At 38.4% G+C, this 24,739-nt stretch overlaps 1 protein-coding gene across 1 annotated transcript in view; it reads left to right on the top strand.

Annotated features, from left to right (window-relative positions):
* Positions 1-24,739, top strand: part of LAPTM4B (lysosomal protein transmembrane 4 beta) — a 126,887-nt gene that overhangs the window by 1,381 nt on the left and 100,767 nt on the right. The gene's annotated exons all lie outside the window — the stretch shown is intronic.

Below are 24,739 nucleotides of genomic sequence, written 5' to 3'. Positions count from 1 at the left end.
TCCCTCTGGTTGCGCTAACCTGTGGCAGGATCCTCTTTTCCCCTCTCCCTAAGTCATTCATCCCCGGGAAATCCCCTCCTACCAGGCGATTGGAGCACTTTGTCTGCGGGGAACCCAAGCTTCCCCCTGGAGAACCTGCATCCTGCTTTTGAACATTCAGCTTCTGTTGCATGATCATTACAACTAGAGTGGAGGGAAAGCCAGACATTTCTGAGACAACCCCAAGCATGGTGCTTAGGGGCTTTGTATCACCAGAGCTGGTGAAAGAGCCCCCCTCCCCCCCCCAATTTTCCTATGAAAATGTAATGAGTTCGCCAAATATTATTCACTTTGTTGTGAAGAATTTCTTTTTCTTTTTCACAAAATTCTAGGAGCTTTAAAATGTTATAGAGTCGTTTAGAGAGCTCACTGAGGTAGCTGGACTTACTGCAGGGATATTTCATGCTTTAGGCTGGAGGATTTGGCATGCCTACCCTCATTGCCGGATTCCTGTCTTCTAATCTTCTGAGTCACTGATTTGTAGATTCCTTTCTGGTGTTGGAATTTTTGAGGGTTCCTATAACAATCTCCTGAATAGTTTTTTTTAAAATTTGTGCTGCTTTCTCATAGATTTTAAGAAATACTTAAGGGAAAACTATTTGGATATTATTTACTGACCTTTTATCTACTTATTTTGGGAAGCCATTTTACACCCATGGATCTGTCTTCTCTCCAATCACCTGAGATCAATTTTCTTTTTTCTTTTCTTTCTTTTTTTCTAGTTAGCAGTGTAAACTAAGCTGGATTATTTTATAACATTTGGCTACAAATTTCTGTATTTTCAGGAGAGTTGAAAATACTTAGGTAAAGTCTCTAAACTCTTTTAGGTTTGTTTGCTGGCCTTCTTAGCCTGTACCAACACTTGTGCAAAAAGCTGAATCTGAATCCAGTGCATCATTGTTACAGTCTGAGGCATTAAAACTGGAGATGTACCTTGGGGCCTTTTTTTTAAAAGCAAGGTTTGTTTAAAAAAGAAAAAAAACTTGGGCAAAAAAGCATCTAAAAATTGCCTGGGTGAAAATGGATATAGTTTTTTACTCTAGAGTTGTAGACATAATTAAATATTACTTTGCATTTTTAAAAATCTTTTAACACTAGTGATAATATCCATGTCATATAATACAGACATCAGACCTTGGGCACTGATTTCATGTCTTGCTTATAATTAAATGTGAGATTTTTAAAAAGGAAACATGTTTGCAGGCATTTAGTTCTTTCTGCATTAACTCTAGCTCCAGCTTTCCTTTTGAGTGAGCATATATTGTGGTCACACAATTTTAATTTCTTGCCTAAAAAGCTTTCAAACATTTCTTTAGGATGTGTGGGCCTTTAATAGTGCGGCATGAATGCAGATAAAACATCAGTGTGTTGGCTCAACTCTGACTTGGTAAATGCCAGGAAATCCTTTAGATAATTAAAGGGAAAAATGAAGATGCATTAAATACAGCTCATATATTTATTTATACTAAAACCATACCACTTTGAACAAAGGACTTGGAGCCCCTTAGAAAATGAACAGATTTGTAGACTTGCAAGTACACGAATGAATAATTTTTTTAAAAAAATCTAGGGCACTGCATCAGACAAATACGCTACATAATATACAGTTGTGATAAACCTGCTTGAGACCTTTTATAGCTATAATCCAACAAAATTAAAAATATTTGTGTCATAAATAAGAGTGCAATGTTTTGTCTGCTAATTGAACACTCTTCTCTGTGGAAATCATCTGTTATGGAGATGGAAGTCCTCAAAAATCTGAGTTAGAAAGCAGGACCACCACAAGTTTATTTCACCAAGTCCATTCACTGAAACTCATATATTTGACTCCTGGTAGAGCCTACAGATCTTTACTCAGAGCCTATAGATCCTTATTTTATATACAATGCTGATGTGTTTGGTTAGCTGGTTTTCAAACTTTCCATTCTTCCTTGCTGAACAAATTAGAAGAAGAAAGGAAGTGTGATAAAGATAGCCATACTGTAGGCAGAGATAAATGACAGTTGATGGCCTGACAATAAGGGAGGAAACAAATCATTAAAAGCAAACAAGAACTCAAAAAGAATAGCCCACAGCAGGGGTGGGGAACTTGTAGCCTCAAGGCCACATGTGGCTTTCTAGGTCCTTGTGTGCGGCCTTTTGACTGAGTTGAAATTTTACAGAACAAATCCTTTTATTAAGGGGATTTGTTCTGTGAAGTTTGGATTCAGTTAAAGGGCTGACTTGAGGACCTAGAGGGCCACATGTGAGGTTGCAGGTTCCTCACCTGTGGTCTGGAGCCATTTAATATTGGAGCAAACAACTCTATATGCTTCAATAAATCTTGAGGGCAGTACAGTAAAATAAGTGATGATAATAATGTCCCCTAGTCATCGCAAAAAAAAATGCAGTATCCTTTTTTTAAAATGGTAGAGAAGACAAGACTGCCCTCTAAAATGGTCAAACTAAATAGTCTGGTTGTTTCAAGTGGGGTGAAACCCTTAGCTATACAGAACATTCAGCTTTCAAGATTGACTCATTCCCTGACGATTATAGATGGGGGAAGTCATTCTGAAGATAGCAGCAGTTATTCTAATATGGAGGACTGGGCAGTCAAGAGACCAAGTTTAACACAACTATGATCAAATCACTCTACACCGGTAACTTCAGTTTCCTCTTCTGTAAAAGGAAAGGGTGGAACTAAATATGCCTAAAGTCCTTTCTAGTTCTAACATCTTATAGTCCTAAGTAAATGAGTGAACAAAATACCAAATATTCATTTAACACCTTTCTCCTTCAGTTTTCTCATCTGTAAAATGGGAATGATAATGCTCTCTACCTGTCAGATAGTGTGTTGCAAACTTTAAAGTGCTAAATAAAAGTTACTCATTCATCCAGCCAGCCAGCCAGCTGATCTATTTATTGTCACATTGTTGGAGGGAGCATCCAACTCAGATGAGGTCATAGATCCAGAGCTTGGCACAGTGCCTGGCACATAGTAGGTGTTTAATAAATAGTAATTGAATTGAATTTAAGATCTTTTTTTGGACTTAACTAATATTTGTACTTCCTTCCATATGGGATTGTTGTGAGGAAAGGGCTTTGTAAATTCTGTAGTACTATATAAATGTGAGTTGTCATCATTCCTTCTACAAAACATTTATTTAGTGCCAACTGCTACATTAGTACCTTTGTTGTTATTGAGTGAAGTACCATCTTTAATAGACAGCAACACTGCATTAGATTCCTTATAATTCCAATCATCATTAACAAACCGTTTTTTGAGTGGCTGCTGTATGTAAGGTGAAATAACTTGCCCACGGTAATAGCAAGCCATTGTCAATGGTGGTATATGAATCCAGATCTCTGCCGATGGATGACAAGTCTAGTCCTCTTTTCACTACAGAATGCTACTTCTAAGTATATTCTAAGTATAAGATATTGCCCTCAGGGAATTCACAATCTAGTAGGGAACATAAGGCAGGTGGAAAAAGCAAACGCCATCCTGGGCATTAAACAGAGTAAATGTCAAATGAAGGCTACTGCGAGAATAAGTGCCATGAGTTCATAAAGAGGATGAGCATGCCTGCCTGGGTTTGGTATAAAGAGAAAAGGTAGCTTTTGAAGAGGAGAGGGACTGTAGTCCAGTGGAAACAGCATTGGTTCTATAGCAGCCAGTTGGCACAGTGGATAGAGTGCCAGACCTGGAGTTCGAATCTGGCCTCAGACATTTACTAGCTGTGTGACTGTGTAACCCCGGACAAGTCACTTAGCCCTGTTTGCCTCAGTTTCCCCATATGGAAAATGAGTTGGAGAAGGAAATGGCAAATTACTCCAGTATCTTTGCCATGAAAACCTCAAATGGGGTCACTGAGTCAGACACGACTGAAACAACTGAACAAACAACACCCGTAGTCAGAGGACCTGGGTTCGAAATCTGCCTTGGATATTTATTTACCTGTGTGACCTTGGGCAAATCACTTGATTTCACTCTGGGTGTCAATTTTCTCAAAGGAAAATTGAGGGATCCAGTCTAGATGACCTCTGAGGTCCTTTCCAACTCTAGATATGTGGTTTTATGATCCAGTTAGTTAGATCATATTAGCAGTGAGAGGTGGAAGAGTGGATGGCATGATATGCACAAAGATGGAGAAGCATATCCTGGGAATAGATCAGTTATAAGCAAGGGTTGGAGTAAAGGAATAGTTTGAGTTTGAAAAACACTCTGAGGAAGGCCTTGAACACCAGAGTAAGAAGTTGGGACTCTATCCTCTAGGCTGGGGGAGGGCCAATGAAGATTTATGAGCTTGGAAGTGATGTGATCAAAATGGTAGATTAGAAAAAGAGATGATAATGGCTTGTAAGCGGATTGGAATAAAGAAAGGCTTGAGAAAAGGAGCCCAGTGAGAAGATTATTACATTAGTTCAGGAGTAAAGTACCCAAGGTTTGAATTAAGGGGCATTGGGAATGAAAAAAAAGCCACAAAATCATGATGTTAATGAAGAGTCTACAGGACCTGATGCTTGACTAAATGTGGAAGAAGAGGGCAGGAATCAGAAATGACTTGGGTTTCAAGCCTGGGTGACTGGGAGAATGATGATATCATTCTTAAATGGAAATTTGAGTAGCTGGTTTGGGGACTATGAGAACAAAGAAGATGAGTTTGGTTTGGGGCATGGTGAGTTTGAAGTGATACTGAGTGGGATGTTGGGGGGAAGTATCCATCAGGTATTTGTAAATGTGGGACTGAAGCACAAGGGAAAGAGTCATCATATCTGACCCATCTCATTTTTAAATAAATCCAGGGAATTTTTACAGATTCACTCTTTGACCTGTTTCAGTTTATCTAAACTTTGCTTATCCAGAGCCAAATTTATCATTATGTAATTTATGCCTCTTGGGCAGCCGATGGAGTGCTGGGCCTGGAGTCAAGAAGACTCATCTTCCTGAGTTCAAATCTAGCCTCAGACACTTACTAGCTATGTGGCCTTGGGCAAGTCACTTAACCCTGGTTGCCTCAGTTTCCTTATCTGTAAAATGAGCTAGAGAAGGAAATTTGCAAACCACTCCAGTATCTTTTCCAAGAAAATCTCAAATGGGGTCATGAAGGGTCAGACATAGCTGAACAAAAACATCAATTTATGCCTCTTACTTTTCATTTTAGGATGCTGTTTCTCCTTCACAGACTGATTTATTTTTTACTAATTTAGAGGTTTCAAGAAAAATTTACTTTAAAAATTTTGGTATTTTGATAGATCTATCTCTGTGCTTCTGCCATAGTCCTATTCTGATGCCTCATTGTAACATGAAGAGGACTCTGGATCTTTGATGGTTATGTCAGTGTATTGTACACTCCAAGACCTAGGTGTTTCCCTTTCTCTGTGAGGTCTCATCTGACTATTTCTAGCTCAGATGAGTTCTCTATGAGAGCATATTGTATATGTCACTTATTTTAATACCTAGTATTTACTAATTTTGACATCGCTTTTGTTATTTATATTGTTATTAAATTAATTGTTATGGGGAAATAAATAAGAGCACGAATATAAATAAATATGATACATTAGAGAAGAGGGTAAGAAAAGTAGCAAACCTGGACAAGGTGTTATGAAAAATATGAAGAAAGAATTTGTCTTTCCCCCCCAATAATATTTTAAGCTCTTTGAGGGCTGGGGCAGACATAATTCTATGTATCCCTCATACTACCTGGCACAGTGAAATATGCAAAGTAAATACTTTTTGAATGGATTAATGAAGCATATTTGTGAGGTCATAGACCTCAAGCTGGACAGAGCATTAGAGATCAGCCAGTTCACTCCCTTAATTTTACAGTTGAAGAAACTGAGGACTAGATCGGTGAAATAAGTTACCCAAGATCCTACATTTTTAAGCATCAAAGCCAAGATCTGAACCTAAGTCCTCTGGCTCCAATTTACTCCATTATATGTAATGGAAGAGATAGAGTTGATACCCTCACAACTGTCATATAAATTAATATAAGGTAATCAGTGAGGTTTTAAATAAATTAATACAATATAATCAATATAAGGGCATAATGAAGTTTTAAATATATGTATGGAATAATCTATTGGCTTTTCACTTCTCCTTCTGACTTCTTTACAAAACCTTCATTTTCATCTACACTGTGACCTCTAACACCTTGACCCCTCAATTCTCTCCCAGGCTATTTCCCCTGCACTGGCCATTCCCCATCTTCTTCCCATCTTGGCATGTTGGTAAACCAATTCAATTCTGCATTGTCCTCCTCTCTTGAATCCCTACCCCTCTTATCATATCAGTGATTATTCCCAGCCAAGCCATGGATCACTCCTAACATTTACTGCCTTTGCTCCTCTTGCTCCTCTTATAGTCATGCTGCTGAATGAAGGTGGGAAAAGTCAGGCAACTCTTCTGACTGGGTCCACTACAAATTTATGTTACTTAACCTCAACTAGGCTCTCACTGCTGCTAGGCAATCCTATTCTACCTCCATTATCAACTCACTATCCCACTATTCTCAACAGCTCTTCCAAATCTTTTTATCCCTCCTTAAACTTCCCATGGTTCCCATTTGCCCCACTCTCTCAGTGGAGAACCTTGCCTGATATTTCATAGGAAAAAAATTGAGGCCATTCAGTGTGAACTCCCTCTTCTCTCCTCTTCTTCATGTCCTATCATTCAGGTGCCTTCTACCACTTCCTCTTCCTTCACTTCTGTTCACACAATAGAGTAGTCTTATTCCTTGCCAAAGCTAACCCCTCTACTCATGAAATGATTCCATTCCATCCCATCTCCTTCATTAGATTGCCTCCTCTGTCATCCCCACTCTATTATTTATATCCAATCTCTCCCTGTTTAATTTTCATTTTCCTACAAACATACCCATTAATCCCCTATCCTGAAAAAACTTACTTGATCCTTCCATCTCGCTTAACTATCATCCTATATCTCTTCTGCCCTTTGTGACTAAACTCCTCAGAAACGCTTAGTACAATGGGTGCCTTCTCTCCTCTCTCTGTCTTAACTCCTTACAATCTGGTTTCACGCTTTTCATCCCACCAAAACTGCTCTCTCCAAAGTTACCAATGATTTCTTAGTTGCCAAATCTGAAGGCCTTTTCTCAATCCTCATTCTCCTTGACCTCTGTATCTCCTGACAGTATTGCTCACTCCGTCCTCCTTCATTCTTTTCTCTCTAGGTTTCCGTGATACCACTTCCCCCGTTCTCCTCTTATCTATATGACTGCTCCTTCTCTGTCTCCTCTGTTGGATGCTCTTCCAGGTCACTCCCTCTCCCTGTAGGTATCGCATAGCTTTCTCTTCTAGGCTCTCTTCACTTCTCCCTCTAGACTGCTTCACCTGGTGATCTCATCAGCTGCCATGGATTTCATTACTATCCCTATGCTGATCATTTTCATACTTACCTGTCCTGCCCCAATCTCTCTGTTGACCTCCAATCTTATATATCTAAATGCTCTTCAAACATCTTGAAATGGACATCTAGTAGACATCTTAAACCCAGAATGTCCAAAACAGAACTCATTATCTTTCTCTCTAAACCCTCCCCTCCTCCTATGTTCCCTATTGTTGTAAAGGGCAACACCATCCTCCCAGTCCCTCAGGCTTACAACCTAGAAGTCATCCTGGACCCCTCATTATTTCTTCCCCAGGTCCCCAGTATCCAAGCTGTTGCCAAGGCCTGTCAATTACACCTTTTCAACATCTCTTGAATATGCACCCTTCTCTTCTCTGACATGGCCACCAGTCTAGTGCTCTCATCACCTCACATCTTGATTATTTAAATAGTCTGCTGGTAGGTCTGCCTGCTTTAAGTCTCTCCCCACTCCTATCTATCTTCCATTCAGCCATCAAAGTGATTTTCCTAAAGCACAGATCTGACCATGTCACCCCCTACGCAATAAACTCCAATGGCTTCCTATTGCCTCCAGGAACAAATACAAAATGCTCTGTTTGACATTCAAAGCCCTTTATAACCTAGCCTCCTCCTACCTTTCCAGTCTTTTTATATCCTACTCCTTGACATTCATTTTTTTTTGATCTGATGACACTGACCCCGTGGGCTATTCCACAAAACACTCCATCTCTGGGATCTGGTCATTTTCCCTGGCTGTCTCCCTCCACTCTGACTACTGACCCCTCCCTTCCCCCACTTGCTTTCAGTTCCAACTAAAATTCCACCTTCTATAGGAAGCCTTCGCTAACCCCTGTTGATTCCAATGCCTTCCTCCAGTGCCTGTTAATTATTGCCTATTTATCTTGTACATAGCTTGATATATACACACACACACATGTTTTCATGTTGTCTCTCCCATTAGATTATAAGCTCCTTGGGGGCAGGGACTGTCTTTTGCCTCTTCAGCACCTAACACAGTGCCTGGCACATAGTAGACTCTTAACAAATGTTTATTGATTGATTATTGATCAATTGAACAGAATGATTTACAGTTAGGATTCTTTAAGAGGTATGAATCTCTTTGATTAAGTGTAGAAGGGTCTAGTGTGAAACAAGCTAACCACACCTCTGGGAACTTAAATAGCAGCAAAATTTCAGCAGTTGATTGATCCTGTGAAGCATTCAGTTTTTGGAGTTTCCAGGCTTAGGAGTTTCTAGAGGAAGAAAACACTTTTGTTTGTGTCAAAGAGCAGTTAGGGTAGTGAAATGGGTGGCAGGAGCCCAGAGGGGGTGTTAATACTCTTCCCCTGCCCCCCACTGGCTATGTTATCAGAAAAACTGGACCAGTAAGAGATAACTCATCCAAATGGCAGCAAAGAGAGACATACATGTTAAACATGGATCCAGAAGGATGCAGAGAGATAGCCACCTGAGGGAAGAAGTAGCTTTAAGGCATATGACCCTTTAAATTAGAAAAGAATGCAAGCAATGTACTCAAGAAAATACTTCCAAGACCAGGAGTTGTGAGTTCAGTGTTTGGTCATACATATTCTCTATACATGTGCCCCACTACCATCATACTTTAAATTTAAGTCCACTCCTCCTAGGGACCTATTTGTACTTGTGGAAGAGGATGCCTCAGGCTTTTGCAGGGTGGGGGAAAATGTTTTATATTCACTGTTATAATTAAATTTTTAAAATATTTTCACTGCATCACCTTAGTAGATACCCTTTGCTAAAAGCTAATTGTGGCTAGTGTCTGATAGTAAATAGGAGGCACACCATGGGGGCTTGTGAACCACAGTACAAGAAATTCCAGTGACCCTCAGCATTTCCCCTACAATTCTGAGTAAGTAGGATTGATTATTGCCTGGGAATCTGGCACAGCAATTTAAGTTGGAATTGGCAAAGTAGGGTGCTACATGAGTAAATTAAGAAATATCTAATACCAGGACTCAAAGTATTCCACATTATTTAATTGACTTTCTGTTTAATACTTTCTGATGTTTAATTATGTACTATTTTTATAGGGTATCCCTCATGCCTAGATTCAAAGCTATCTTGGTTGTTGCCTCTTGAAATTCCTTCAAAGTTTCTATCAGGTGCCCCCCTTTTCTTACCTCACCTTTGTCCTTCTCTGCCACAAGCTATAAGCAAACTCACCCTGTCACATTCTTCATAGGGCTTTGCTTAGAACACTTATTTTCATTTACCTTATTCTCTGTTATGATTTAGATATCCATGTATATACCTATATTCCTTTTGAAAAAGGAGCTCTTTTCAAAGAGCGAGGTCTATCTTTATACTCTTCGTATACCACATAATTCCAGGCACATTTTTGGAGAGACAAATGTATCTCTGATTTAAAGGGAAACTCATGAAATGGAAATTACTTTTCATCATTGAAGAGCAGCAATTTGTTTGGGACTTATGGTCTTAAAGAGGAACCTGGTTTCTGAGAGGTTCAGTGGATTGTCCATATATAGATCAGAAGTAGGACTCAAACTCAGGTCTTCCTGACTCAGAGCTGGCCTTCTAGCAGCTATGCTGTGCTGCTTCTTACAAAATTGCTTAGTAAATGCTTCTTGGATTGAATGGAATTAACTTTAACGGTGACATTTTTATACTTTGAAGGGATATCTTTTATTTAAGATTCTAGCTAATAATTTATTTTAGGCCTAATGATTGTTTTGATACCCTACTTTTCTAAAACAAATTATCATGTTAAAGGCATTTGTTTGTGGAGAATACAGCAAGGAAATTGAAAACAAGCAAGTATGGAAATTTGTCACTATAATATTTATATAGAATTGTTAATATTCATTTACTATCCTTGGGCAAAAGTAGCCATTACCTCACTGTTCCAAAGAACTGGTTTAGTTGCAAGTTCAAGTCAAAATTGTGATTATGCTTCCTAAAGTTCACAAAACTAGACTACATATCACATGTAAAGACAAAATGAAGAATGACTAAAGAATGTTTTGTATGAACAGTATTTCACATCTCTTTTTCAAAAAAAGAGATTTTGATTCAATATTCTCTTCTACACCTGCAGTTTAATCAACAGCAGTGAAAGGAGATCAAAATATAAGGATGGAAAAAGCCTGATCTCTATTTTTTTGTTATGTCTGAACCCTAGTGGGCCTAACCCTATAGAAATCACTCTACTTAATCTTCATATTCTAAACCTGTAAAAAACAGTCCACTTAATCTTCAAATTCACAATCTCATGTGGTCAATATTTTTCCTAAACTGCTTTTCTTGGGCTATTGCTACTATGGTTAATAGTTTGACTAATTTTACTTAGTTAAATCATTAAAATATTAATCATTAATATTAATTGTAATGAATAGTTTGTGGCCTTTCCCAAGGATAATAAACAAAGTAAATAGGTAAAGTCTTAGTGATTTGGTGATAATTTAGTTAAGGAAAGGAACTGTGAAGTGATAAAATCCTATAAATAGACTTTGGAGAAGATATTCAAATTTAAATCAGTAAAAATTCTATTTAACTGTCTTCTTGAATATTGGTTCAACTCACCAGTACCATGCCTTGTACCTTGCATATAGAATTCACTTGAATATTTATTGTTTTGAATTGAATTCTCATTTTTCTTCTATGCTTTGGCATTTTTAAACTTAGAGGATTCAATAAATAGTAATGTAAAGTATTACACATAAGTATTAATGTAAAAATGAATACTAGCTTAATTAAAATTGTTATATAGAAAGCATAATGAATTGAATGTAAGTAACTTTTTGTAACAGATAATCCCTTTACTAGTTTCTTGTTAGAATAGTTGAAGAGGAATAATGATTAGGAGAAGCCACCAACTTTCTAAGTTATCTAACACTGGTTTCTTTTAAAATAAAGTGTCAGATAGTCAGATACTGACAACTTCACTGAAGAATTTTCCATTACCTAGATCCATAGTGATGAATATTTATGGAAGTTTTAAAAGCCTGGCTAAGGAAAGGAGCTGTCCAGCAATTCAGCACAGTGACTACAAAACATTTCTTTGTTCTACAAAAGATTCTTAGAAGTTAGTATAGCATGATATTTAATGATGACAGTTAAGACATTTTTTGTGAAATCATATGTAAAATAAGTTCTATTTTCTCCATTGATGTTTTTCTGTTTTGGAAATTTTAAACTATATTTCAATTCTTCTGGGGGAGCATAAACTTAGTTTTTGACATTGATTTTTAATTTTATTCAAATATCTTTAATGGTGGGGGGGAACAATGTTAACCTTCAACTAGAGTCTTCCATGTCTTACTCTTTGATGGCAGGAATAATTTAAATTAATATAGAAGTCCATAGCTATTTTTTTTCCTTATCAGAAGTAAAAAGCAAAAAATGTTGATAAAAGCATTATAAGTATTGGGTGAAATGAAAATTATTAATTTGGGGAAAATTGACTTATATTTGGATATAGAGATAACCTGACATAATGGAAAGAGCACTAGATTGGCATGTAGGAGACTTGAGCCCTTGTCTTAGATTTATCAATAAATCATTGTGTAACAATTAGCCTCTTTGGTTCTTAATTTCCTTCTAGTGGCATTTAGAGTAGACCATAAGTTTGATTTTGTATTTGTATCCTTACTACCTAACAGATTACATTACACATAGTAGGCACTTAGTATTTTTTAGGTTAATTCCTCACTTGAAAGATGACTAGGTTATAATTTTTTCCAAAAAGTTTCCTGAACAATGGTTCTTCAATCTCCCTTCTTCCTCATAAAATGAAAGCATTGCATTAGGTCAGGGGTTCTTAACCTGGGGTCTGTCAATTTGTTTGATTAAAATATCAATTTTGATAACCATATTTCACTATGATTGATTTCTTTTGTAACAATATGTATTTTCGTTATACACATTTAACAACATGATTCCATTGGCTTCACCAGACTGCCAGAAGGATCCATGCAAGGGTGTGTTGAAGCCAGCAAGTACCATCTGTGCTGACTGCGTGAGCACTTAGACCTTGGAAATTGGAAAATCGGGGCTTAATTTATTGTTTTGTTGGTTGTCTGGATTTAAGAAACTGATAGAGAAAATGGTAGTAATGCAGGTTAATTTAAAAGTATGTTAAGAGTGAATTCTGGAAAGCTGGCTGTTAAACATTTTCCAGCAAACTCTTAGATCCATGACATAAAAATGATTAGGAAACTATGTGTTGGATGATCACTTGTGTCCTTTCTAGTGCTAACATTCAGCACTTCTATAGAATACTTACATAATTGTTCAGTTGTTTCAGTTGTGTCCAACTCTTCATGACACCATTTTTGGCATTTTCTCAGCAAAGATACTAGAGTGGTTTGCCATTTCCTTTCCTAGTTCATTTCACAGATAAGGAAACTGAGGCAAACAGGGTTAAATTGCTTGCCCAGGTTCACACAGCTAGTGTCTGAGGCTACATTTGAACTCACAAAGACGAATCTTCCTGACTCCAGGCCTGGTGCTCTAGACACTGAGCCCCCCTAGCTGCCCCACTTAAACATAATTAATAGAAAGTATGTAATAGTAGAGGTAGAATGCCTCAGAGCCTCATTATTCACTGTTCCTACTACTATAAGCAATCAAAGAATATTCCTTAAAGCTATTAATAAAAGCAGAGGGAAAATGAGGACAGATAACCTAGCTACTTTTGACAAAATGAACATTTTTCTTTATTTCCCTCTGAAGAATTTTAAACTACATAGGTGGCATGGGGGAAGAATGCTCAACATGGAGTCAGGAAGATCTGAGATCAAATCCTTTCTCCAACACTAGCTGTGTAACCTTAGGTGATTTCCTTAACCATTTCGTTTCCTCAACCTCATGATAATAATAGCACCTACCTCCCAGTGTTATTGTGAGGTTCAAATTAAATATGTAAAGTTCCTTGCAGATCTTACAGTATTTTGCAAGTGTTAGCTATTATTATCCCCAATGAAGACAACGTCAATATCCATTAGATATAGAACATGTCCTGTCTTAACATTTTTCCTAATCTAGCTAACTTTTCCAAAATTTGACTGGGCACGTCTGGATAACTTAACTTGAGGTGTGATTCAAGTGAGCAGATACACAATTACTAATTTGCTACAATCATTATGATACTGCTGCCCATATTAATGGTCAGAGTTTTACCAAATAGGTTTCAACTCTGCTGGAGTTGGAATTTTCTTAGAGTTTCTCTTCACAAGGGCCAATGAAGAATTCTCCAGACATTAATGAATTTTATTTCCAGTCAGATAGTCAAAACTCTTCTGATGTACCATTTTGGTCTCAAGTTTTTGAAGCCTTTTCCTTGCTATCCGACATCAGCACTGAAAAGATTAGGAATTCAGTGCCCTTGGCAGCCAAGATTACATTTCAAAGTTACAATTTGTATCCCTTTCCTCTCCCTATTATTATTACCCAATTGTCTAAATTTATTTTAATGTTGGTCCAGGACCTCTTTCAACAATACAGAAGTGGAATAGATGCTGGATTTAAATAAACACAATTGCATCTTATATTAAAAATCTAATTTTTATTTTATGAAATTATTTTTCAAAAGGATTTCATATGCCATTTGAGGTAGAAAATTATTCAAATAACCTATTTTTAAGCACACGCTGGATCTGCTCATGATTTGCCATTTTATCTTAAAGGTTTACCCCATTACATATGTCTTAGGATTTTACAGCTGGGAAAGACCTTAGCAATTATCTGCTCCAACATCTTTATTTTGCAGTTGAGAAAACTAAAGCATAGAGATTAAGTAACCTGCCTAAGGTCCCATGGAGACTGTTTATATTCCATATGAGCTCCTGTCCACCAAATTTATACACTTTGTTATGATTACTTGACAACCTATATCACACATTCATTCAATAATCATTTAAATAATGCCTACTAAGTGCTAGGCTCTAGGGATTTAAAGGAAATCAGAAAAGTAACTGGTGAGTTGTATTACCTTTTGCATGCCTTTCCAATTGATTTTCAAAATGAAGTTAAGTGACAGTTGTCAAAGCCTAATCTTTATTGTAAAGACAGTTTTCTTTGAGGGTTTTTTTTTAAATAACTCAAAGGCATTATGTGCCCAGTCATTTAATTTGTGGTTGTTCTGATTAGGTTTAAGTTAAGGGGAAGAACAGTATGTCAGAAATAATGTTGGGTTTGAATCCCAGCTCTGCATGACTATGGATAATTAAAAAACTGAGCCTCAGTTTCTTTACCAGCAAAATGGGGTCAATAATATTCATACTACCCACCTGGGGTGGGGGAGAGGAGTTGTGAAGAAGATACTTCATAAAGTGCTATATAAACATGAACTGTTTATTGAATTTGATTGTTTAAGCTCCTCAGCTCCTCTTTCGTATTTAGTTCAAGGCTGTGAGTTGAGAGAGAAGCACTATAACTAAAGAGAGGACATGTTAGGGCATGGCACCACTTGAATTAGAGAACAGAAGGTGGATTTATTTATATATGGAAACAACGAAGTCAAAAAACAGGGGAATATGTGATGCCACAGGAACATTTTGTAAATATGAGAAGCACAGTTTGTATGCGAAGTTCTAAAATAGGAAAAAGCTAAAATGTAACTGAACATCGAGAAGAATATAAACATCCTGTTTTTCTTTCACTCTTAGAGAGAGGAGGGTCTTCATGTAATCTTACCATATAATCAGTTATTTTTTAAAAAAAAAATCAATTTCATTTTATTTCTAGCTTTAAATTCTCTCCCTTTACCTTCCCTCCCCCATTGGAAAAACAACAAAAACAAAATTGATTACAAACAAAACAAATTCCACATCCAAAATTCCATAATCATGTGCCCCCCCTGGCCCCGAAAGTATGCCTCAATCTTCACTCTGAATCCATCAGTTCTTTATCTGGAAATGGGTAGCATGTTTCATCATGAATCCTCTGAAATTGTGGTTGTTCATTCTGTGATAAGAGTTCTTAAGTCTTCGAAGTTCTTTGTCTCCATAATATTGTTGTTATATTGTATAGTTAGATCTCCTGGTTCTGCTCACTTCACTTTGCATCAGTTCACACAAGTTTTCTCGGGTTTCTCTGAAACCACTCCCCTCATCATCACAATATTCCATCACTTGTTCAGCCATTCCTCAACTGATGAGCACTCCTTCAGTTTCTAATTTTTTGCCATCATGAAAAGAAGTGATATAAACATTTTTATACATATGGGTCCTTTCCTTCTTTATCTCTTTATCCCTATCTGTATAGACCTCATCTAATTAGTTCTCATGCTTAGAGCTTAATAGTAATAATAATTAACATTTTAAGGTTTGCAAAGCACTTCATAAATATTATGTCATTTGATCCTCATAACAACACTGGGAGGTAGGTGCTATTGTTATCCCCGTGTTATAGACGAGTAAGCTGTGGCAGACAGAGGTGAAATGATTTGCCTAGAGTCACACAGCTAGTAAGTATCTAAGGCAGGATTTGAACTTATGTTTTCCTGACTCAGTGACCAGCATTCTATCTATTGTAGCACCTGGCTGCTCTTTGTTCTTGTCCAGTAAATAGATTGTAAGCTCCTTGGAGGCAGCAACTATGGGTTTTTAAAATTATTATTTGTTTCATTTTTGTATCCTTGACCATAGATGGCATTTATTGAATGTTTCTTGAGTTGATTTGAGTTGTCCTGCTGGGGGATTTAGTTTGATGGAGGCGCTAGGTCTGTATGTTCTTTTCCGTAGCAGAGTTTCCTTCCCCGTGCCCTTAGACCTCTAGCTCTCCTGTAACTTCTGAAACCCTGCGTGTTTAGCTGCTACACCAGCTTTAGACTAAATTAGGTGGCACTAAAGAGTCACGTGCTCCACAGGAGACTATTGGGCCCAAATGTTCTGAATTCTCTTATTCTACTATTGCAACTGTTTGGAAAAAAAAAATAGAGGAAGTACATTTAGTATGCAGGTCCTGTGTGAAAATTTCACTAAGTGATTAGAAGATGACAATGAGTCAGTTCTGGTATTTGTTGTGCTTACCACTACATGGTAGTTTAATCTCCCCACCACCCTTGTCTAGACCATTTGACAAAATTACCACTAATCATTGCCAGCTGTGAGATTGTGGGAACCTCCCCTCCCCCAACTGTAATCAGTGCATGGTGGGTGTGGGGTGAGGAGCTGGGATGGGGGAAATTGAAGTAAAAGCTGGGAGTGAAGGATAGATAACAGAGTATGGGAACAGCTTAGATGTAGAGAAAGGCCCAGAAGCTGGTGGTGAGAGTACAGCCAGGAATTGGGAAGCAGTTGCATAATTGCAAGTACAGACAGGGAGAAGGTAAGAATTGATAAGTTTCAAGGCAAGAGGACAACAAAACAAAGCTGATAACAAAGATGCAGCATAGATAGTTGGTTGAGATTTCCAGGAAACACTTTGGGCATTTGGGACCAGGAGATTAGGCAGCCAGAGGTTACGACCTGTTTGGGTAAGTGGAAAGCAGGGTGGGTTTCCGTGGTTATGGAAGGTCAGGTAGTTGGGATTATTGTTGAGTTGAACATGATTGAAAACAACTGACCAACGAAAAACGAGAGTCAAGAGAGATTAAATGACTCACTCAGGGCCACACAGCTAGAAAGTACTGTGAGGCAGGATTATAACGGCCAGGTCTTCCTGCCGTCAAGGTTACACCTCATTTACGACTTTGTGATATGGATCTGAAGTGTTTGAAGGTATCCCAGGGGTCATCTAAAACAAGCCCTAAAGGAGAACAGGATTCTCCTCTACAAAATATTTGACAGGACCTGCACTTGAAGGCCTCCAATGAGAGAAAACTGACGAAATATCTTAAGTATCTCTTGTATTAGGGAATTTATTCCTTATATTGAGCCAAAATCTGCTTCTCTGCGTCTTTCACCCATCATAGTCCTAGTTCTGCTTTGTGAAACCAAGTACACCAAGCCTCTTTCCTTTTATAGGACGTACCCTCACATATTTGACAACAATTATCACCTTCCCCCAAATTTTCTCTCTTCTAGTCTAAATAGCCCCAGTTCCTTCAACTGAGCCTTTTATGGCAAAGTTTCAAATCTCCCCACTATCCTAGTTACTTTCTTCTGGGTATTCATGTCCTTCTTGAAATGTGGTATCCAATACTAAAGGTAACAATATAGTCCAGATGTGATCTGATTAAAGTACAGTACTGTAGGACTATCTCCTCTTTCATTCTGTACACTGTTGTATCCATTACTTAATATATCCTAGTATAATATTAGCTTTTAGCTTTTTTTTTTTGGCTGCCATATTTATATTGTTAACTATGTTTGAACAAATGAATGAATGAAAAAGCATTTATTAAGCACTTAATATGTGCCAAACACTGGGGATCCTGTGCTAAGCACTGGGGTCACAAACAGAAAAATTGAGTCAGTTCTGGCTGTCAAAGAGCTCCCATTCTAATGGGGAGAGATAACACATAAAAGAAAGTTCAATTACAGAGTGGATGGTAAGGCCCAGTGGTCTTAAGGATTCAACAGTGGCGCAAATGACAAGGTTTAAAGGTTACATAGGTGTTAAGATGAGGGTGGGGGGGAAGGAGCACATGCAAAACATAGAGACAGGGTAGATAGTAAGGCCTGGAGGGTATTAGGAGGCAGTGTAGATGGAAAGGCCTTGAGGTCCTTCTATCTCATCAGAAGAAATGGAATTAATTGACTCCAAGCCCTGTGAGTAGTCAAGCAGCCTGAATGAAGGGGGTTAATGGCAACCACACTGGCATACCCAGGATGGCCTCTAGTGCAGGTTCTTTTATCCGCTTTACTAGGAAAGACAGCTGTTTCAGGGGTCAACAATCTTCTTTAATTAAACAGAAAAATACAGAGAAGAGAAATAAAGATCGGCAGGGCTCTACTGCCTGAATCAAAGCAACACACACACACACACACACACACACACACACACACACGTTCACCACTGAATTGAGAGAGCCTTTACCTCGGAGCAGCTAGGGAGCTCTGAACATATAGCCACTCTGAGTCTTGACCAGGGAATCACAAGATCCTTCTTGTAAATGAGCCCCCAAAGCAAAAAGCTCACTTCTCAGAATATATACTCTTTCAGCTAATAGGCTCAGAGCCAGAACTCTCCTGACTCAGTGCCTAATTAGAAATTAACAAAAACTGTGTAAAGCCTTCCTATAAGCAAGCAAGCTTCCCTTAATAGGCCCCACATGAGGCCTATTGATGGGCAGGGATGATCTTATTCCCCATTGACCTTACAAGGGGGAAAGCAAAATAGGAGGGTGTCTTTAGTGGTGGGAGGTCTTCCTGCTATTTGCCTTCCAGAATGGATTTTGAGATGCCTAGGACTAGGGAAGAGGAAGGCAAGCTTAAGGGAAAGGGTGCCCGAGATGATGGCAGCTCATCTTTGTCATACAAACTAAGGAGAGATATGGTCAACTTTTTCCCCATCCCACCCTGATCTCTGCTAATACTTGTCCAGTTTTTAAACTCGTGTAGATCTTTATATTTATCCCTATTCAATTTCATTTTATTAAATTCAGGCTATTATCTTAACCTGTTGAGATATTTGGAACATCTTAAGTTAGATTTTTTCATGTTTTAGTTATCACTCCCAGCTGTGTTGACCATAAATGTCATAACCATCCCATCTATACATTCATCCAAATCATTAACAAAAATGTTGAGCAGCCCAAGGACAGATTTCTGGGGCACATCCACTACACAGATCCCTACAGGTTGATATGTATTCATTAATCCTTGTTCTTTGTGTCCAGTCATTTAGCCAATTCTAAAATCCATTGACTACCTAATCTACAGTTCTCCATTTTGTCCACAAGTAAAGCACAAAGAGCCCTCTTCACAGGCCTTGTTGAAATCCATACTATGTCTACAACTCTATTCTGAGCTATCAATTGGGTAGTACTGTTTTCAGAAAAGGAAATCACCTCATCTGGCATGATTAATTCTTGATAATCCCATGCTGGCTTTTAGTGACCATTGCTTCCATTTTCTAACTACTTACAAACCAACCCTTTAACCACTGATTATAGAAATCTGCCAGACATCGAAGTCAAGTTTATCTCCCTATAGTTTCAACAATCTATCTTCTTCTCTTTTTAAAAATGGGGACATTTTCTTTTCTCGAGTCCTGTACCCTCTCTCCCATTCTCTGTAGTTTTTTTTTTTAAAGATCTCAAATAGTGACTTAACAATCCCTTCAAAAGTTCTTTCAGTACCATGGGACGTAGCTCATCCAGGCCCAGAATTTGTCTAATGGAAGATAGCTAGGTGATGTCTAACTCTGCTTTCATTCATATCGAGTTTTACTTCCAGGTTAATCATTTTTTGTTCTATATGTTTCAAAATGAAGATCATTCTCTTGGGTGGACAAAAACAGAAAAAATAGGAGCTAAATAGTTCTGCCTTTCCCCCTTTCATCCATAATTATCTTTTCATGTACTCAGAGCGGTGTTTCTATCCCTTCTTCGATCTTCCTCTTGCCCCTAACAGTTCATATTTGAATTCTGAAGCCACTTTGGTGTTATCTCGTGTGGCTTATTGCTTCTTATGGTTTAAGAAGTTCAGATTTACCACACTACACATGGAAATGAGTGAGAATCAAACCTGGTAATCATAGCCACCAATTTATTGACCACAATGAGGTCTTTTTAACTTAGTGAAAACAATGATGACAAAACAACAAAAGCAATAAGCATTAATTAAGTGGTGACTATGTGCCAAGCACTGTGCTAAACACTAGAGAAACAGGCAAAAAAGAAAGACAGTGCCTGACCTCAAGGAACTTATATTCCAATGGCGGAAGACGACACACAAAAAGAAGCTGAAAAGTGGGTTAAGTGGGGAGTAGGGATGGAGAATGGTGTTGAGTCTAGAATGTCAAGAGCAGGAATGTGAGGAGAATGAAGGTTGGCTCACCTGTGCCCTTCCACAAAATGGAGGTCCCACAAGGAACTCAGTAATGGCCTGCCTGGCAGATGGATATTTCAGAGTGAAAAGTCCACAGAGGTAGTTGGATATTCCAAGATGAGGAGGTCATAGGAGTTGAGGAAGGTGCCAGGATGAGTTTCCAGCAGAGGAATTGTTTTGAAGCCCAGAAAGTTATAATGGTGGCTTTAGAGCATGTTCAGATTGCCTAACGTGGAGGAACTCTGCTTCTGGGAGGAGACACCCAGAGTTCCCTGTGGAGCATCCCATGGATGGGAATAGTCTCTTAATTTCCTGCATAACCAGAACAGGCTGCATCTTTAAAAACTTTAATACTGGGACAACTGGGACACTTGCTTGCTTCTCATGCATGACCTTGCCTGCTCAGTATCCAGAAAGATTGACAGTCACAGTTCATCACAGTGTTATGAGAAGAACCAATGAGGGGGGAAGGACGCCCTCCTCCCTCCCCTTTTAGGCCGCATGGCCCCATAGAAATGGGCTTGAGATGTTCCTGTTTTGATTTGTTCTTCTCAGTTTCAGGTATTGGAGGTAGAATCTCCAGTGGCTGGCTGCAACATCCCACCTGGAATTCTGGCTCCAATGTCACCATGGCACCATGGCACCATGATTCTGGGTCCAGGGGGGAAGATAGTTCTAAAGTACATGACTAGTTATGGGACCCTCCTGCTCAAGAAGTCTTAGAGGACCCCTCTTGCCTCTAGGATAAAGTGTGAATTCCTCAGCTTGGCATTTAAATCCCTGGCTACAATTTATCTTTGCAGGTTGATTTCATGTTATGCTAATGCACATCAAAGCCAAACTGACCCTTCTCTGTGTCTTTGCATGTGGCGTCCACATTCCTGAAATGTTTTCTCTACTTGTTTCTACCTCTTAGAATTCTAACTCCCTTCAAGGCTCAGCTCAAGTGACATACCCTACAAGACACCTTTCCTGATAGCCCCTGTTCATGCTTTCTCCTACTACTAAATTACTTTGTATATATTATTTAAGGGTAGCTAGGGACCACGGTGGATAGAGCACTGCACCTGTAGTCAGGAAGACACCTTTTTGTGAGTTCAGATAGTGGGCTTCTGACACTAGCTGTATAACCTTGGGCACGTCACTTAACCCTCTTTGCCTCAGTTTCTTTATTTGTAAAATGAGCTGGAGAAGGAAATGGCAAACCACTCCAGTATCTTTGCCAAGAAAACCCCAAATGGGGTCATTAAGTATGAGACATGAGTGAAAAACCGACAACAAATTTTATATTTATCTATGTACATGTTCCTTACCTCTACAGTAGAGTGTAAGCTTTTTGAGAGCAGGGGCGGTTTTGATTTTGTCTTTGTGTACTTAGTACCTAGCATTTGTGTTGGCAACCAAAAATGGGCTCCTTAGCACTTAGTCAACAAGTGCCCTTGACTAGTTTGGCTTTTTCCCCTGAACTGAATGCTGTTTGTATGTTGGAGTAAGCTTGTCAACCCCTTCACCTTGCTTCCCTTGCTTAAGCAGATCAGAAGAACCTGTGTTGTTGGCAGCTTTCTGGGTGCTGGCTGTGGGTGAATCTTATACCCCCACAGAAGCTGCTAGCCAGATTGTTAAAATAGCATTGTGCCTAATATGCAGTAGCATCCAGATCTAGAGCTAGAAGGGATGTCAATGGCCATCTAAACTCAACCGCATATATAAGTAACCTGAGACCTAGAGAATTCATAGAATCATAGATACACAGCTAGGAGGGACTTCAGAGGCCATCTAGAGCACGGGTGCCAAACTCAAATAGAAACCTCCCTGCAGGCTGCATATTGACATTATTAACACAAATTAACATTATTTATGTTGTATTTTATTTTTATTTATTTTGTTAAACATTTCTCAATTATGTTTTAATCTGGGACCTGTAGTTTGGGGAAATTGAGTTTGAAACTCTGATCTAGAACGATTCCATCGTGAAAGAATCAAAATTCAGGGAAGTTAAATGACTTGTCCAAGGTCACACAAGTAGAAGGCTCCAGAGTTAAGACTTTGATTTTGTCCTTTGACTCTAAATCTGGTGCCCTTTTCACTTTGCTGTGCAGACTCTACAGGGATTTACTAAATGCTTATTAAACTGAATGGACTCTAAGTTGTAAAACAAATGATCCTTCCTCTACATATTTTGTGTAAAGTGTGATTTCTGTATTTTATATGTATGTGTATTACATATACAAATATAAATACATATACATACATATATACATATATGTAGGCTTGATAATACATATATACATGTACATGTGTGTATATATGTGTGTGTATGTATATATGTGTGTGTGTGTATATATATACACACACACACACATATATATATATTTGGGTGGGGGAGTGAAATTCATGTATCAATAAAGTTTGTTGCTGGTGATAGAGCCTAGTGACTAGTTGTGTGACCTAGATCAAGTAATTTCCTTTTGCAGGGCCTCAGTTTCCATCTCAGCAAAATAAAGGGGTTGGACTAAATTATTTCTGGAATTCTTGCCAACTCTAAACATCTCATTTCATTGAACATTTGAATAAAATATGCAAAGTTGACACTGTCAGAGAAAATATATTGAGTTTTATCACAAGTCATCCTGATATTTGTGAAATTAGGTAAAAGAGAGAAACAACCAAATAGTCTAAGAATGTGTTCTTGCTGTGTTTTGCCCTGATGACTTTGTCTTTTCTCAGCCACAACGTAGGAACTGTAAAGATGAATATGATAATGGGCATGACTTCTGTGCTATGTCAGCGTTACTCAACGTTAACCACTTGGGAGGAGGGGCATCTAAAACCTCCTTCTAAAAATAATTTTCCAAAGAGATTTTTAAATGAGTGAGAGACAAAAATGAAGTCATCTCTCAAGGGAGGGTATTTCTATGAAATGTTGGCAGAGTTTATGGCATTATCAATTCACAGAGAGAGCATTTTAGCTTCCAAATGATTCACCAGTACCATGCTAGGTTTTGTAAGCCCCCATTCAACACCTGTTCTTTTTCTCTCATTGATCACCTTTTCTATTACTTTATTGAGAAAACTACCAAACTATGTTAAATTCTTTATCCCACCACCCTTATCCATAACTCAAAACTTGTCTTCATTTATCCTCTGCATAAACTTCTCACTTCCTGCCTCCTCTCAGACCTTGCTAATTGATCATTCATTCACTCTCTCATCATCATCATTCTTTCTCCCTCAACTGGCTCCTTTCCCACTGCCTGCAGATATAGATCTTCCTTAGCTTTGGGAGTGGGGAACCTTTCCTTGATTACACTACTCCCTCATGTCCTTATCCTATATTACTCTTCCACTTTAGTGCTAACCATCCAGAAAAGTTTTCTGTGTCCCCATCTTACCACCCTCCCATTCAGTCCTTAACTCCCCACAATCCAAATTCCACTCCCCCCAACTTACTAAAGCACCTCTCTTAGGTCTCCAGGAGCCTTTGCTTAATTCTCATACTTCTTGGCCTTTTCTCAGATTTTTGTCAGTGTTGGCTACTGACTTGTTCTTGATAGTCTTCCTTCCTTTGGCTTCTGTGGTGCTATTGCCTCTCAGTTCTCTTTCTGCCTGAGTCCTCTCTTTGTTCTTTCACTGGGTCATCTCCCTCCTTATGTCCACTAAATCTGGGATATTTCCCAAGGCTCTTTCCTCTCTATATAATACTTGGCTGCTTTCAGTGGCTTTCACTTATATAACTTCCTTGCACATGGCCCAGAGCCATTTATCTAGGCTTGATCTCATTCTGAATTCCCATCCTACATCTCCAGCTGAATATCTTGTGGATACTTTAAATCAAACATGTACCATACTGAACTCACCGTTTTCCCTGTTAATTTGGCTCTTCTTCTCAATTTCCATATTTCTTTTGCTTTTACTATCATTCTTCCAGGCATCAAAGCTCAAAACTTCAGGATCATTTTTGACTCCTTCCTATCCCCTCTGACAGCCAACCAGTCACTAAGTAGTATCTGTTCTCCCATAATATCCTTGCCTCCAACCCCTCCATTCCAATCCTACTGTCAACACCCTCGTTCAAGTTCTCATCATCTCTGGACAGGACTAGACTATTATAAGAGCCTTTTTAACTGTTATATTTGTCCCCATTCTTCGTACAGATGTCAAGATAATCATCTTGATGTACATGTCTGATTCTACCACTTTCTCAGAAATCATCAGTTGCTAACAAAATGCAAACTCAAAGGTCTGACATCTAAGATGCTTTATCGTCTAGGCCCAATTTACGTTTCTATCTTTATTTTAGACTACTCGCCTTTATTCTCTGTTTATTCTCTGTCTTTAGTCTCTGTTCTAATCAAACCGGACTACTAGCTTTTCCATGATACTGCCCTATTGAATTATCTTTTGACTATTT

Source organism: Trichosurus vulpecula, chromosome 1 (genome assembly GCF_011100635.1).
Source record: "Trichosurus vulpecula isolate mTriVul1 chromosome 1, mTriVul1.pri, whole genome shotgun sequence".
In the NCBI taxonomy this organism is placed as follows: Eukaryota; Metazoa; Chordata; class Mammalia; order Diprotodontia; family Phalangeridae; genus Trichosurus; species Trichosurus vulpecula.
This window is presented reverse-complemented; position numbering and strand designations above follow the sequence as displayed.